This window comes from Marmota monax, unplaced genomic scaffold (genome assembly GCF_021218885.2).
Source record: "Marmota monax isolate L192 unplaced genomic scaffold, Marmota_monax_Labrador192_F-V1.1 WCK01_AAM20220418_F8-fsc00001, whole genome shotgun sequence".
In the NCBI taxonomy this organism is placed as follows: domain Eukaryota; kingdom Metazoa; phylum Chordata; class Mammalia; order Rodentia; family Sciuridae; genus Marmota; species Marmota monax.
In genome coordinates, this window is record NW_026693777.1 from 6,413,253 (window position 1) to 6,430,457 (window position 17,205).

Consider the following 17,205-nt stretch of genomic DNA (forward strand, 5'->3'; position numbering starts at 1 on the left):
CACATGAAGGTAAAGATAAATTGCACTAGAGTAAGAAAAAATAAATAAAAATAAAAATAGCAAATGAACCCCATTGGGAGAGACTTCATTTCTGTAACTCAAAGCAAAATAGAAAAAAGAATGTAACTGTGAGTTTATATATACAAAAAAAGGAAAAATATTTTCAAGGAGAGTAAAATTAGCTTATAGAGAACAGGAGCTGCTCAAATTGAACATTTGCTATATGAACATAGAATTATCTTGCACAATTAATAAAAGAAGACTGTTCACACTCACATAAACTCGTCTAGGTATGGCCACTTCACACGTATTGTTTTTCTTCTTTAACATTTTAAGTTTCAAGGTAAATTCTAACTGGGGCATTTACTACAAAGTTTTTCAAAAGTGAGTATTTAAAGAAGTGAGTATCTAATTCTTCAATTTAAGCAGAATCATTCCTAAGTTGACTAGTGTTAGAAAACAGATGTACTTATGGAAGGTATACTTATGAAAGGTATTCACCTATGAAAGGGTATTCTTTTGCCAAGGGTAGGTTGGAAGTTATAAAATGACATAGGCAGAAAAGAGGAGTGAGCCGCTTACAATGAAGATAGAACACAATGAGCAGAAATAGGTTCAGGAAGTCAGGGAATCCACCTTATAGCTCACTGGTAATTTTCTCAATGAACGAGTAAGCACAGTACTACAGAATACAATTAAGGTTTCCAAAATGAGGTCACCAGGAAAAAAAAAAAAAACTGCCTTATTCTAGTCCACTGCCCCAAACAAGTGTCCTTCTCAAAATTAGTAAAATTTTATATTTTACATTGTAAGCAAATTCACATGTAAGACAAATTTAAGATAAAAAACTACATTGCATCATTCACCAAATTGAAATATCCTTAATGTGTTACAAAGATTTGTCATATGTGTTTGAAAGTATTTGAATATTTTATACAATTCTTTCTTGTAAATCATCCACTTATCAACATCTAATTCAAACAGTATAAAAGAAATGTCTCTGTGGAATATAAGACAATGCTTTTAATAACATAATATTAGTATTCAAAGTTTAAAAAAGCCACATTTTCAAGACAACACATGGTAATTATTTATATAGCTCTGAGTAATTATTAACTTATAATTTGCCCTCATTCTTTACTTTCTCCCCTTCCTTCTTCCCTTCTAGATATCATACCCCTGTTAACATGAATGAAAACCAGAGAGCAATATGATACTAATGAATGAAGTCACCATCAGGAGGTGTCTGACCCTGAAGCATACTTTTTTTGAAAATGAATGAATGAATGAATAAAATCTAATGCAAATATTTTTATATTTCTGACTATATTTTTCAATACAACAGAAAACAAAAGCATTTTTTCCCAGCAGAAAATGTAGTAAATCCTCAAATTTGTGAAATTGTAAAAACAAATTATAATCAATGCTGACCACATATATTTAAAAACCATAAAGAAAGACTTCACCCTCATATAAATTTTCATAATGATTTATGATGTAACTTAGTTTCAAAATTGTATTACTAGGAAGGGTGATATAAAAATCTCTAATATGTTCTCACCAAAGTAATTTTTTGTGTTATTTTTTCAACAATGTATTTTGATTGAAAAACGTTCCAATTTCATAGTAGTACCAGCAAATTAAAATATTCCAAACTAAAAATAGGGCAATATTTTCTTTATGTTTTTGCATATCCATGCAGAAACAAAGTGAGTACAGATAGGTAATAGTTTAAATTAATGTTGACAATACACAAATGCACTTTAAACAAAGTGGAAAATACTATTACATAGTGATATAATACAGTAAAAAGAAAAACTATTTTAAAATAATTACTTTTTCTAGAAGTATAAATGTTAGTGAGGATTTTAATAAATTGGTGCGCAGGTTGTTTAAAACATATATTTTATGATTCTATTATCATTTCCTAGAACCCAACATTGTTTTCAGAATATTCCTTAATTTTTATATCAGTTAATATGATTCATTTTTCTGTTTTGTTTTTTCTTTGTAGCCTATGAGTTCAAACTTCTTCAATAATGGTCAAGATACATTATTTATAGTAGCTAGTGTGAAAGACAAAAACAAGTTGAATACTGTTTCAGAAATCCTCTTTGATTATGTCCTTTTAAGAATAAACATTTTTGAGGGGCATGTATTTAAGGCACTGATACAAATCTTCCAGAAAGTATCTTGAGGGTGACAGGTATCTGAAGAGAGCAACATGGGTTTTCAAAATTTGCTCATTAATATCTCACCAAAATTATGCAATATTTAATATAAATGAAAATAAAAAATAGAATTTTTAGGTATGTTTCTGAGGATTTTTATCTCACTTTTATGAGCATATTTCTTGATTAAAAAATAGACTATTTTGAAAGACTGAATTATTTGTGATGTACTTTCTGTGGAATTAGTCATTAATTGCATGATTTGAAATAGTTTAACAAAGTCCTTATTATTACCTCTCAACTAACCCCAAATTTATATATTTCAATTTTCATTTTATACATACAAAAACCTAAGGATTTAGGCTCGGAATAAATAATTTCTAAAGGTAATGCCAATATTCTCAGAATCAGGATTGGAACCAGGTCTGTTTTATTCTAAAGCATGGTTGAATAACACCTTTTGCTACTGCAGTAAAGGAGTTTGTCCAGGCATTTCACAAGGCATTTGAATGAGCATAGAAGATAAGAAGATAACAGAAGATAAGAGCAATAGAGAAACTACAATTAACAGGGGAATAGTTCCTGCAGTCTCACAAAAGAAAACACTGGTCTTAATAACAAATTGTAGTAGGTTTTTTTTTTTTTTTTTAATTGGTTGTTCCAAACATTACAAAGCTCTGAAAATAATGCAAAAATATGCTTGTTGATCTAGGAACTTTTACCAGATGATGAGCTCCATTGACAGGAACAGAGGCTAAGAGAATTAAGATCATCTTCTTTCCCCTGTATCTAGTGTAAAACATGGGCTAAAACAAGGTGCTCAGAGAATTACCATGACATGAACAAAACTGCAGAGAAAGAAAGAAGGCCATTGTGTGGAGAGAGAAGCTTGGTAGTAAACAGTCACAGAAAGGAGTCTCATTCATTAAGGAAGCCATGACCACTGAGAAGTAAACTCCAAGACACTGTAACCCCAAACTACCAAGGATCCTGGAAGACTATGTAGGTAAAATATGAGTAAAGGAATGAATGGAAATTCAGTCGTCAGAAAGGGATAAAGATCCAGTGAACATACTATGTGTAAATTACCTAATCTTGTCTCAGAAATTTATGTTAAAAAAATGAAAAACAAAAAAAGTTCCAAAAGCAATGATCTGTTTTCATATTGATAAAACTTATCAAACAGCATTTATTTTAATGAAAGTGCATTTTAAATCAAATAAATTAAAATCACTTCTTACTTCTAAGTCTATGGAGGCTTGTAAGAGAGCACAGAGCTATTGTCTGGACACCACCACATGACTGTCCCCTTGTGGTCACCTATCTGAAATTCAGCGGCAGATTGAGGAGGTGAATAAATTGTAGAAAACTGAAATCATAAAAATAAAATTGAAAAGCTTTGTTATATAGTTCACCATCGAGATTTTAATAGAAGTATGTCAAAGAAAGTCTTCCAAACAGCTCATTATTTCTAACATGACTTGGTGTGCCTGTTAACACTCGTAAATCAAGCAATAATTGCAGTAATTCAGGCTTTTGGGTTTGGTACTAGAGATTGAACCCAGAAGCATTTTTCCACTGAGCTACATTCACAGACATTTTTATGTTTTATTCTGGGACAGAGTCTCACTAAGTTACTTAGGGTTACTAAACTGCAGAGATTACCTTTGAACTTGCAATCTTCCTGCCTCAATACCCTGAGTTGCTGGGATTATAAGCATGCCACCAAGCCCAGCCAGACTTTTTGTTTTTAAGACAATTATTTTATAACTGCCTTGATTTTAGAATAAAGCTTCAAGAGCAAGTGGAAAATTTTCTGCAACAATATGTATATACACAGTTACATTTGAAAAAAATTAAGCTCAAAAAATAAGGGTAACTAGTATTTAATAGCATTAAATATTATATAAAAATACCAAAGAAAGTATAAAGAGTATCATACTGCATATTAAATTATGTAGACAAAATTAAGAATGACTGCAGCAACACTATTTTTAATATATATTCATTAATACATTTTATTGGAAATTCTATAGTTTTTTATTTTTAGAAATGAAATTGGCTAACAATAAGTGTTGGCAAGGATGTGGGGAAAAAGGCACACTCATGCATTGCTGGTAAGACTGCAAATTGGTGCAGCCAATATGGAAAGCAATACGGAGATTCCTTGGAAAACTGGGAATAGAACCACCATTTGACCCAGCTATCCCATCTTTGGTTTGTACTCAAATGACTTAAAAACAGCATACTACAGGGACACAGCCATATCAATGTTTATAACAACACAATTCACAATAGCTAAATTATGGAACCAAACTAGATGCCCTTCAGTAGATGAATGGATAGTAAAAAATTGGTATATATATATATATATATATATATATATATATATATATATATAATGGAACATTACACAGCATTAAAAGAGAATAAAATAATGGCATTTGCAGGTAAGTGGATAAATTTGGAGAATATAATGCTACGTGAAGCAAGTCAATCCCCCCAAACCAAAGGCTGAATGTTTTATTTGATATGAGAATGTAGACCCATAATGGCAATAAGTGGTGGTGGGGGCGGAACTTGGGAGGAATGAAGGAACTTTGGATGGGGAAGGGGGGAGGGAGGAAAAAGGATGGGGCAAGGGGGGGGGAATGATGGTAGAATGAGTTAGACATCATTACCTTAAGTACATGTACAAGACACAAATGGTGTGAAAATACTTTGTGTGCACTCAGTGTCTTAAAAAATTGTGCTCTATTATGTGTAATATGAAGTGAATTGCATTCTGTCATCACATATAAGAAATTAGAATAAATAAAAAAGAGAAAAGAAAAGAAATGAAATGAAATTGGCTGCATATTCCGGAGGTGGGTTAATAACTCACACTTTAATTCAATTTAGTCTGATAAGCTTAATTAAATCCATCTCTTATGACAAAATGGGGATTTTAATGAGAAGAAGTCACATTCTTCTCAGGGTTCTATTTTTCTATATAGAATCGTACTTGGGGACTTCTTGATATCTAAACAGAAGTACTAGACAAATTTGGAGATTTGATGCCAGGATATAAGCAAACAAATAACAACAAGAAAGGATATTTTCAAAAGATAAAATTTACTTCTACATGCAATTTTAAGAACAGTCCTTTCTGTCTGACAATGTTTATGTCTGAAATACTCTTGCTTTCTGATACTCTTTGCTGTCTATGGTGTGCTCTTTAAAACAAACAAATAAAAAAAACCAAAAACAACAAACAAAAAAAAACACTGTTTCAAAAGTTGACGCTCAAAGTGAATTTTTCCTAGTAATGAAAAGACTAATTCCACTTAGTAATTTATTGGTTCTCAGACTAGTTCCAGTTTTCATTAAGACGACATTGATGTGATATCATAATGCACATCATTTTCCTGATCCATAAAGATTGAAGTATGTAATAAAGATATAAAAAGAAAATAAATGTGTTTTACAAGAGTCAAATAAAAACTCAACTAACAATAAAACAAGGAAATATTTATTCTGTATCTCAAAGGCAAGTATTAGATAATAAATTTGATTAATATTTTGGTATTTGCAGTTAAATGAGAAATGCATTTACTTTTGTATGAGAGATATGCCAGTCTTCAACTTTGTAGAGAGGTTAGTTGAACCGAGTTTTTGGTAAGATCCGGTTGCCAAAATACACAGTATTCACAGACTTCATGATCAGGCACATTAAACATGCTCTTAAGTAGACCTCTTCTAACATTTCAAAATTACTTAGGGTTATAACTATGATAGTAAAGAAAACATCAAAGTCTGGATTTCATTTAACTCATTTTTAAAAAAATGTTATTCTTTCTTTTCAGAAATTTGTATTTCCTTATTTCTTCACAATTTCCCGTTTTGAATTAACAGAAGACCTTGAATTAGTAAAAATAATCAGATGCAATATATTTGGTAATGCATATTGACACATCACCAGAATATCTGGAAATACTTACAATTTAAAATAAAATTCTTAAAATACACATGAAATGAAAGAATGAATTAAAGTGATGTCATTTCTTCAATCCACATAAATTACAAAATTCAGGAGCTATGTTGCTACTAACACCAATTTTTAAGTAATACCACTTTAGAAAAAATTCTAATGCAAAATAAGTACACAAAATAATGCTATCTTTCAATGTTCATTATTTTAACTTTAAAACATTCACATTTCCATTTATTGTCTCAAATTTTATATATATATTTCAAATATTAGATTTTCTTAGCAAAATAGGAAGTCCAACATTTATGGTCTTTGATTTTTTTTTTTAAATGATCTTGTAGAGAAAGGAAGGTGACATTGTCTTGAAAATGATTTGGCATAAACTGAATTTGGGAACAAATTATTAAAGTCAAAACAGATATTCCTTTGAGGAAAAAGCTAAAACTAAGTTATTTGTAGGGAAAAAAATAATTCTCTTTACATGTCAACATGTAAAAGAACTCTACAAGAAATTGTTTAAACTCTTAAAAGTATTCCAACTTCAGAGTTGGCTATTAACAAGGATAATTACATAAGCAAACTAAAATTTGCTCTTGCTAACTAGTTTTCAAAGACCCACTGCAGGGAGTTGGATAGTAAAAAGAAAGAAACCCACAGCACTGTGTTGCTTTGGGAAAGATGATCTTAACCTGCCTTCACAATCTTGTCACTTTCTAAAGAGAATACCACAACACAAAGCTTTCTTCTTCTTCTATTTTTGCAAATTCTAATCAGCCTGTGTAGGAAGGAAAAGAACTAACACTATCTGGAAGGTGAAAAGTACTCGATTTTTGAACAAACTGCTTTCTAGAGAAGGCATGAAATGGGAAGATTAGAGAAAAGTGTTTTCAATATAATGCTTAATGTGCAGGAAGGCTAAAATAAACAAGATATTTTTTGTGACCCTGATAGGGCTTGCAACATGAAAGAACACAGAAAAGTTATGAATTATTACTCCTCACATTAATAAAATACTGACTTCAACTTTCTAAAACAGAACACCCTTCCCCCATCCACAGCCTTAATTAAAAGCCTCTTAGCCCGTGATTGAACTTTGTCTGGTTCCCAACTCTCAACTTCTCACCTTGGGTCAGGAACTAGAAAATAAAAACGAAAACAAGAGAAAGAAAATAAAAATATAAATAAATAAATAGATAGATAGGAAAACAAAATAAAATCCAAGTAAAATAGAAAACAAAATTATTCAGCAAAGGATGCAAGGTCTTTGGAGTTTTGATTCAGTATTTACGTTGGACCCCAAAGGGACCTACAAATCCTTTATCCTAGACTTTTAGCCGCTCCTATCAGCTCAGCGGGAAAGAATGTCAAGTGGGACAATCCTGAAGGAAAAGAAGTCACCCCCGCATCCTAAAGTACTTGGAAGTGCTCACTTGGATCTGTCTGTAGTCCGGTCAAGTGCAACTCCATCGCCCTCCAGTGAAGTCCCCAAAGCTGCCAAGTTTAAAGTGAAGGAGGATGGAAGCACTTTCTCTCCCCGTACCTTCGACAGTTTGTGGCCACATTTCGTAGCAGATTCTCGCCGTGGACTTCTTGGAAACCTCAATTATCCGCTTCAGGGAACAGAAAGCCACAGGGAAAGCGCTGATGATTTTAGTGGAGGCTCTTCTGGACTTTAGTGGTGTTCGCAGGTGTATTTGTTGGCGGTGTCCCTTTGGTTTATTTGTGTGGGATCTTACTGCACAGTCCCCTGATGCGCAGTTTGTCGCTCCAGATCTTGAACTCCGATCCCGCTAGAAACTTACTCCTGCGGAGATCCCTGGAGCCCGGAACTCCGCGCCCATGGCTGACTCGGATGGAGGCTGAGTGGCGGAAACCGCAGACTAGCCTTGCTCCTAGGAAACAAAGGAGCCCGAGGGTTGCGCGGATGCCTAAACCCTGGATTGGACCAGGAGTTGGGGGCGGCGAGGGTTGGCTAGGGGAACCCAAGAAAGAAAGGAGGATGTGCGAGCAGTTTCCACCTAAAGCACTCCACTTGGGGTTCTTCTCGGAAAGAGGCAGCTGTGTAGGTCGCGATTACGCGTGGGTGCCCGTGCGCGCGCGTGGGGTAAGCCTGTGGATGTGCTTGAGTGTGCGCGCTCTTGTGCACCCGCAAGACAACAGTGAAGCTTGGCAGAGCTCTTTTGGTAGCGAAATTCCAGCGTGCCCAGCCCAGAAGGCTACCAGAAAGTGTCTTTACCAAGTAGGTTAGGAGGAGCTATTATTAGCCAGCCTCCCGTTTCAACTCCCAACTCCTTCTCTCTTCCTTCTGGGTCCAGACCGGTGTCTGGGCCAGTCAGGAACAGAGCTGAGAGGGGAGGTGTGCTCAGAGGCCAAAGATCACGTATTGGTGAACCCCTAAAGGGAAAGGATGGGATTCCAACGCTCTAGCTAAATAGAACAGTGTGCTTTCACTAGGGGGTTCCTAGAAGGAAGTATTTTCTTTACTTGTGGCTTTGGGGACTGGAGGGAGCATGAAGGAGAGAAAAACGAGGGGGCGGGGGGGGGGGGGGGGAAGAAAGGCCGCCAGTCAGGCAAGAGTCAGGGTAGAGGCCAGGGGCGATCCCTGCCCAGAAAGGCCCCCTGTAGCCTTCCCTCCCGCCACACCTCTTTTCTGCTTCTTACCCTTCCCTAGTGCCAGAGACCTTATTGGCCAGGCTTTGCTTATGACAACTATTGGGCTCGCTTTCAGCTTGACATACTAAAATGTAGTCAACTGCAGCACTCCTTAATGTCTGATGCTGAGCTGATTTCCAAATATAAATGTTCTTTTCAGAATCTGCTCCCATCTGATTAGTAAGCAAACCACCCACCTACAACCAAGGGGACGCTGGAAGCTCGCCTCAGATGACTGAGACCACAGATCAGTAGCTCTCCATCTCAGATTTTCCTGGCGGATATATGACTTTTTCCACTGCCATTAGCAGCCACAGCCTGACCCGTTGACACTTATTTATCCCATAACCATGGGGTAGTGGGGGATCAGCAAATTCCCCTTTTCGTAAAGGGCTGGTGACGCCCCTGGAAGTTCGCTTTTATCTTTCTGGGTTTCCAACGCTTCCCCTCCCCCTGCCTGCAACGCCCCCGCGCCTCCCCCGCTTGGGGGATTAGCCGGCGCTCCGCGGGCCCTCTCTGCGCGCCGGTGGTAAATCGGTTAGGAACGCGTCGGGTTGGGAGGCGCACGAGCTAAGAGCCGCTGGAAGGACCCGGGTAGGGTGTTGTTTGACTCTCGGAGTCTGGGCCGTGCGGCCGCTCCCGTCACTGCAGCGAGGGCCGGGCTCACGGCCGCGCGCCTGCCGCCGCCGCCGCCTTCATGCTGCAGCGCGGGGCGCAGTTCCTCCCGGCCTGGCGGCCGCCGTTGCCCAAACACATCCCCGCGGAGAGCGGGTTTCTCAGGCCTGCCCGGGCTGCGGCTGCAACCTTGGTCCACAGCTGCCGGTCTTGTGCCTGAGCTGCGGACTCACCTCCAGCGCCTTGGCCGACGGGCGGGGCGCCGTTGTCGCTCCTACAGCGGCGCGCAGGGAGGTGGTGAGCGAGTGCAGAGCTGCCCAAACCAAGGACTGTATGTGTGTGCGTGCAGACGCGTGTGCGTGTGTTTGCGCGTTTTTCCCTCTTCCCCTGAGGATGTGAATGGCTTCGCAGCTGGCTGCTCCCTTAGGATTCTTGACTTTGGGGGAGCTCTGGGCTGTGAGCACAACCCACCCATATAATCCATTTTTTTTACGGTCGGTTATAGCAGGGGGGGAAAAAAGCGCAACTGGACGGGGGTGGGGCAGACCAACGAAACCTTCTGGAAAAACACATACATGCGAGAGAGGAAGAATTGAAAGACCCGAGAAGACTTTCAAAACGTCATTGCTGGCCCTCCCGTTTTCCGGCAAGATTTTGGACATTTTTTAAACCTTTTAAAAGTCATCTTGGAATCTCTCTAGTATTTAGTAAGCCGCTTTCCAGTTAGCTGCGTGTGCGTGTGCGTGTGTGTGTGCGCGTGTGTATGTGCGCGCGCCTATCTGATGCATTTGACTGTCTTTTATCCAACTGCCCAGAAGCAAACGTGTTAACTCGGTGATGCCCCTCCATGCCCGGGTTCTTGCAGAGCGCGGAGGACGTCCAGACCCATTTTCCTGCCTGGATTCCGAGCGGCTGCTGGGTTGTAGAGCCAGGTGTGTGGATCACTTTACCCAGAGGCTTGGCAAGCGGCAGTATTAACCAGCTTCCAGGTACATCACAAGGTCAAGAGAGGGTCTTGCAGCTGTCTTGTTTCGGTGCATCTAGACTTTCCTGTATTAGCCAAAAGGATATGTACGTTTTGGTCCACAACATTTGAAGCCAAAAGTTCAGCCTTCCAAGCTGGTTTACTATACAAACAAGGTAATGGGGATTGCTTTTCAAACTGCTTAACAAAATCCCGGACTCGTCCACAGCCCTTTTCCCGGCTCCCTCCTCCCCACCAAAATGTCACCAGCTCCAGAATTACAAGGATTTGGTATGGAAAAGAACTTGAAGGAAACGTGATCAAAGGGCAATGAGAAAAGGAGAACGCTGTCTTTGCTGTCTGGCGGGTTTCAAAGCTGATCTTGACAAGGACCAGTTCCCTCCTTGTTTCTCTCTCTCCGTGCGGTGTTGGGTGTGCGAGTGCAAGTGTGAGTGCGCGCGCGCCCGGATGCGAGTGTGTGAGTGTGTGTGAGTGTGTTTCTGTGTGTGCGTGCACAGCCGCCCAGCCTCTGCCCGCTCCCCGGGCGCGGAGCCGCGGGTTTCATGGGGCGATCCGCGCGGATCCCCCACCCAGCGCGACCCGCGGGCAGCGGCGGCAGTGGCTGGAGCCACCTCTCGGACTCCCTAGGATGCGGGTGCTGAGCTATGGCAAAGGGCAGCGAAGTGAGGAGCAAGACCCGCGTACGACAGTGAAAGCCACCTGGAGCCACCTTGCCGGGATTGTACCTGCGGGCAGAAAGTCCTCTTACGACCGTCTTTCCCCCTAGAGGCACCAGGTAACAAGCAAACCACAAACCGCCTCACCCCGTTTTCTTCTGCTCTTGTTTCTAACGTCTTATCTGCATTGCAGGCTACTTTACTTATTAATGTTTTGAAAATAATTAGGAAGGGCTGCGTATCCAAGGGCGCCTGCTCTATGATGTGGTAATACAATTTCTGATGGATGGAATATAAATCTATACCTGAGCACTTAATCTAGTAGTGAAAGCTAAGGGAATATGGATAGCTCCACCCTAAGGATATTTTTTGAGAACTAGGCGTGTTGAACCTGTCTGAAGATACCAGGGATTAAAATTTCGTGTTTCCTTCAGGCTATGGTTGCTACGGACCATTTGGTATCCAACCCTTCCCACATTGTGGAGTGTGAGAAGGTGTTTGGTTTCCACCCATCATTTCAGCCAAGGATTATTTTTATTTTTATTTTACCCTTTTCTACCTCTGGTTGTTTTCCTTTCCTTGTTGTGGACAAGCTTGCCAGATCCCTTTAGTAGTTGTAAATTACGCATCTGGGGACTTTGATCTGAAATGGAGTTTTCTTGGAACTTGCTTTGCATGGGAAGGAAATTCATTGTCATGGGTGTGTGTTGAGATATGGTGCTTAACTGCTGGGATTTGCTTTTATGTACCAGAATAAATCCATGAAAGAAGTCATTTTTATATCTAGGAAAATGAGGCTAAAATCATAACCACCACCCAGCACCATCCCCAGCTGCATTATTTCAGTTATGTCCCGTGTTGTGTTTGTTTTTGCATAATAGGTGTTTTGGAAAAATTCTTTCCAGTGTCTTGACTTACAAGGAGCAGGTAGATTTGCCACTGCTTAATTAACATATTGGGTCTAATGTGTTAAAATGGAAATACCCGTGGCTGACTGAGTCATAATAAATTTAGTTAACTTCCAAAGCCCCTTACCCTTGGACCTTATTTCTTTAATTTCCTTTCCCCATCACCTCTGCATCTGTCCCCTACAGAAAATTTCACTCCCTTCTCTGGGGCATTAGAATTAACACGATAGAGCACTCCAAAGTAGTCTCATCAATGTTTTATTCCATAGCGAAGATGGTCTGAATAATTCAGCTAAGGAGTGCTCATTTGTCTCCCTGCTTTCTGGAGCTGCCTGCTTGGCGGCACTCAGGGGAGGTTTGGCCCAGCGGATCTGGAGGCGCCCTGCTCCAGGAGGCAGTGATTGGGGCTGCTCTGGGGGTTTCTCTTTGCTAAAGCCATTTAGAACGTGTAGGGGCGCTGCTTGATTTTCCTCCGTTCGCTGCGTTTCTATAGATATCCATATGATGGCATTTGCAGACTATGATCTGGCGGATAGCTGCTCTAGTTGTCCCCGGAGCTGAAGTCCCAACTCCTTCTCTGGAGTCTGGGATAGGCTGCTGCTGCAGCCCTCACAGGCTGGTGGTGCTACAAGGCTATGTATGCAGCGGGTTTGGGGGGCTGGGCTCTGCCACTGCAGCTGCCAGGTCGGCTTTGACACTTTCTTGGGGCGGGGCGGGAGAGCTTTGCGCGCCCCTGGCAGGCAGCAGGCGCATCATGGCTGAAGTGGCCTCCTGGTTGTGGGAGAAGGGAATGGGGAGAGGTTCCAGGAGGGCGGTGGTGTCCAACTGGGTACACCTGCAAAATTCCACACTCCCCACCCCCAGTATGAATATTCACGAACATAGAATGCATGCTGGCTACAAAAATTTCTTGATACTCAAATACTGCATGATTTATCAGGATTAAAAACCAGAATCTAAGTATGTAATTCCTAGAATTTTATTTGTTCTTTTTTCTCCTCCTCTTTCATGTTCTCCTGGATTTAATCAGATCTTTTACACCCCAGTTGGAGCACTATTGTAAAATCAGCTAATCTATTCTCCCCTATCCCATACTCAATAAATATGAGGAGTTGAGGGCCATTTTTCAGACAGCCTTGGTGTGTGACACTGAACTCTAAGGAAGAATACAGAGGGTAACTGCACTTTACAAGAACAGCAGGTCTACATTCCACCCTTGAGGTCTCAAGAAAAAAAAAATGGTATTGCCTGCATTAAAAAAAAAAAGTGTAGATAAGTCAAATACACTAAAATAGCTGGGGATTTGGGAAGAATTGGAAGTAGATATTTTCCCTTTACATTTTGTTTTTCTCTTAGCAAATATCTTTGTAATTCTCTCATCACTCAGAAAATTTTAGACAGAAGGCTGACTTGTGTGTGCTAAATGTCTGACAAGGACATGTCTTTGTCCCTTAAATTTTCCCTGAGTATTATTGCAATGGAAATGAAACCATACTAATAATATTTTTGAGCAAATAAATAATGCCTATCTAGAGGGTAACCAAAAATAAAGGATTGTTGGTGAAGAATATAGGTACTTGGAAAATAAGGTGTTTTCCCCACATCTCCTTCCTCATTTCACTTCCTTTTGGCCTTTTTTCCACCAAGGATTCACTCTTTTGCAAGTTTGTTCTTGTCTTTGGGCACTCATCCTTAGAGATGGCAAAACAAATACATTAAACCTGATGTTGAATGTACATAAGCCTAAATATACTCTTATGTTGTAATTCAAACTTAAAATTCATTCATTGATGTAGATTGGACTTAGATCAAATGTCATAACCAAACAGGGTTCCACATATAGAAGTTCCTCAAAAGTAAAATAAATAAATAAATAAAAATAGAGATTTTTGCCACTCTTGCCTTCTCCCCTCTCTGGAGACAAGGCCAATTTGGAGATTTGAATCTATTTCCCTTGTTAATCATTATCCATAGACAGAATGAGCCTGGCTCACTGATGAGTTAAGACTGTCAGGAATTGATAGGAGATTTCCCAGCAAAAGCTTCCTCCTTCTTAGCCCTCTTTTGGTCACTGTCAAGAGGGAAAGAACAATGGGAAACTCAGGACACTCATAGGAACAGACATGCACAGTTAATCAGGTACGAGCTTTCACTTTATTCTCATTCCTAGATGATTTCTTTTAGTATTTTTTCCCTTTCTCTTTTTAAGAAGAGAATGACCTTGAGCAATACTAATATTTCCCTTCTTCAAATATATAATGATATATGTATTCAGTTTTGAAATATGACATTTCTGTGCTGGTTTATCTGGAGAGTTCATCAACATATCTCTGGTACCAGCCTGAGGTAATTTCTATCCTTTTTTTTTAAGAGGGATAGTAGGAGCTATAGTCATCTGAGGGAGAATTACCCCACCCTTATTCTCTCTCCAATTATTTTTGTCTCCTATGCCATTAATGGATTCTTGGCAGTAAAGCAGACTGGTTATGACATTGGTGTTTAAATGAGCATCATATGTTAAATCCACCTTTCATCTTTTCATGAATGAGCATCATTTCCCTTTGTCGATTTAAACTAGTGCTGTTTCCTCTTGCTGCTTGAAGCACTTTTGGCTTTGCAGTTTTGCTGAGTTTTCTTGCTGGTGAAATTAGGATCTTGCTTTCTGCTGATATTGTTGCTCTGTCCTTATGTGGTTGGGGTGAGATACTTGCTGCTATGTAACAGTGTTCTTGCTGGTATGTGAAAGTACTACATAATAACTACTCAGGTATTTAGAGAGAAATTTTTAGTAAATAACATTGACAGTATTTTTGCCTATGCTGCAATCAGAAGTTAGAAAACTAGTTGAAACTTTCTAAAAGCTTAACTAGCTAATCTGCTATTCTTGTTCCAGTGATTTTATTTCTGTTTAATTATGAATGGAAGCTATTGATATTGCACTCCAGATTTTTCATACAATCAGGTCTAAGTTTTATGTTTCATTGTAAAAATACAAATTTAGGCCTCACTGATGTGAATGTGACTCCCTAGAATACATGAGTAACGGGTAAATTTGCTAAATCATTCCAGTAATACAAATGTTCATAGTTCTGCTTTATGCAATAAACCTTGAGAATGAATCTACTTATTCTATTTCTAAAGCTCACATTTTAATTCCTATGGCATCCTTCAATCATTGAGGACTATTTGGAACCCAAGGCAGTATAATTTGTCCATTACATGGTATGTGCATGGTAAAATTATGTTTATAATTATTGAGCTATTCTGGTTAGAGGTGAACCATCTTTATTATGCTCTATCACAATAAATTGTATGATATTATGAAACCCCCAGTAAGTATAACAGGAGATAGAAAAAATTAATTCAGAGATAGTTAATGCTACTTTTAAGCTTTTATATCATCATGTTCTGATAGATACTGTTCCGACAGAATGCTTTTCACTGAACTATATCATAATTTAACAGTAATTATGAAGAGGGTTAACAAGTGATAGAAAATTACAATGGAATTATATGGTTATATAAATGCACTATCACTTTACTGATATCAAGTAAATTACATGAAAAGACTTTATTATTTAAATTACAAACCACATTTTTAATGTTTCTCAGAAATTGTCTTTGATAGCTAGTGTTTGTTACGTCACATGGCTACACTGGATGAAAATGCCAATTGCTCATTTTGAGTGTTTTATATATTCTTATAAAAGAAATCTCATATCTTAAAGCTCATACTAGTCATGCATTTGCTTTATGTGTATCTATACAAATAATATATTAAAAAGAATCTATGTATATACATATATATGTGTGTATGTGTGTGTGTGTGTGTGTATATATATATATGATATTTCTGTTTTTTAGTCAGCTTTATTGCTGCTCTGAACAAGAGACCTGCAGGAACAATTAGAGGAGGAAAAGTTTATTTGGCATTCACAGTTTTAGAAGTCTTAGTCCTTAGACAGCCTTCTCCATTTCTTAGAATCTGAGGTGAGGCAGAACATCATGGCAGAAAAGTTGGCAGAGGAAAGCAGCTAGGGACACGGCACCAGGAAGAAGAGAGAGAAATGTTTGTTTAAACCCAAGCAAACATTTCACCTCTTAAGCTTCTTCATTACCTCACACATGAACTTTCTGGGGATACCCAATAACCAAACCATAGCAGTATATATGATATATGATATATATACTTTCAACGAAATATTTTAGAACTGATGTTATAATCTTGTGAAAATAATTGCAGAAAATTATGAAAGAAAATTGAATCTATTTTGGAGTTTACAACAAAAAAGGCTCTAGAACATAATAAGATCAATGATTAAAGTTAAAAGATACTCTTAACAAATTCTAGAAACAATTTCTGAACTCTTAGAAAAAGACTGAAAGAAAACTAACAAGTTCAATATATATTGAATCAGAACTAGTACATTTAGTCAAGAATATAAGTCAAAACCATGCTCCTACTCTCCATTTTACTTGATGAAATCTCTTTTGAGAAAGTGAAAAAGACCCCTGAAGGACCCACTTCATTTGTTTTCTGGATCTCTTTCTCTTTGACTTCCCAAAATCAAAAAAGGAATTTGTGTATGCTTAGCACATGCTCTAAACACCCCAACCTCATATGTGTAAAGAATTTTCATGGATCATAGTGCTTTCACCTCCAAAGTTACAGGAGATTTTCATTAAAGTGGCTTACTAGGGAAAGCATATCACTTGTGCATTCTTGAAGGCCACCTTACTCATCACCTTTGGAAGTCCAGACTGTGACAGTTTTCTTATTGATTAGATCCTTTTTTTTTTTTTTGGCTTGTTTTCCATAGTGTGAAGACTGGCCAGGTTGTCAAATCATTTATATGCATTTTTTATTAGTGATTAAGCATTTGAATAGGAACATTAAAATGTATGTAATTTCTATGACAATACTGAACACCACAATGAATGATACATATGCTTTATTTTATGTGGATAGGTATCATATTCAATATAAATATGCTTAATTTTAAATTAAAATGTTTTTTGTACTAATAATATAGGATATTTACCATGTATTGACTGTTCACCTGTCATATAGTTTAGTAACTAAAGATTGGACATTGGATGCTGACCTAAGAGAGGTTGCTTTCTCAGTGACATGAAGGACATCAATAAATGTATAAGCTTGAAATAAGTTTGCTAACTGATATTTTATAGTATTTTGATGTTTTATGTTTTGATGTTTTATTTTACATTCTGTGTAGAGGAGAAAAGG

At 38.3% G+C, this 17,205-nt stretch overlaps 1 protein-coding gene across 4 annotated transcripts in view; it reads left to right on the top strand.

The window, feature by feature from the left end:
* Positions 1-9,505: 9,505 nt before the first annotated feature.
* Lrfn5 (leucine rich repeat and fibronectin type III domain containing 5) overlaps positions 9,506-17,205 on the top strand; it is a 266,246-nt gene continuing 258,546 nt past the window's right edge. For 3 of the 4 annotated variants that reach the window (XM_058584504.1, XM_058584506.1, XM_046461523.2), the window contains exon 1: positions 9,510-11,168. The gene's annotated coding sequence lies outside the window, so the exon portion shown is untranslated. Of the gene's footprint in view, positions 11,169-17,205 lie in introns of all 4 variants that reach the window. The other variant, XR_009228343.1, reaches the window with a different exon arrangement.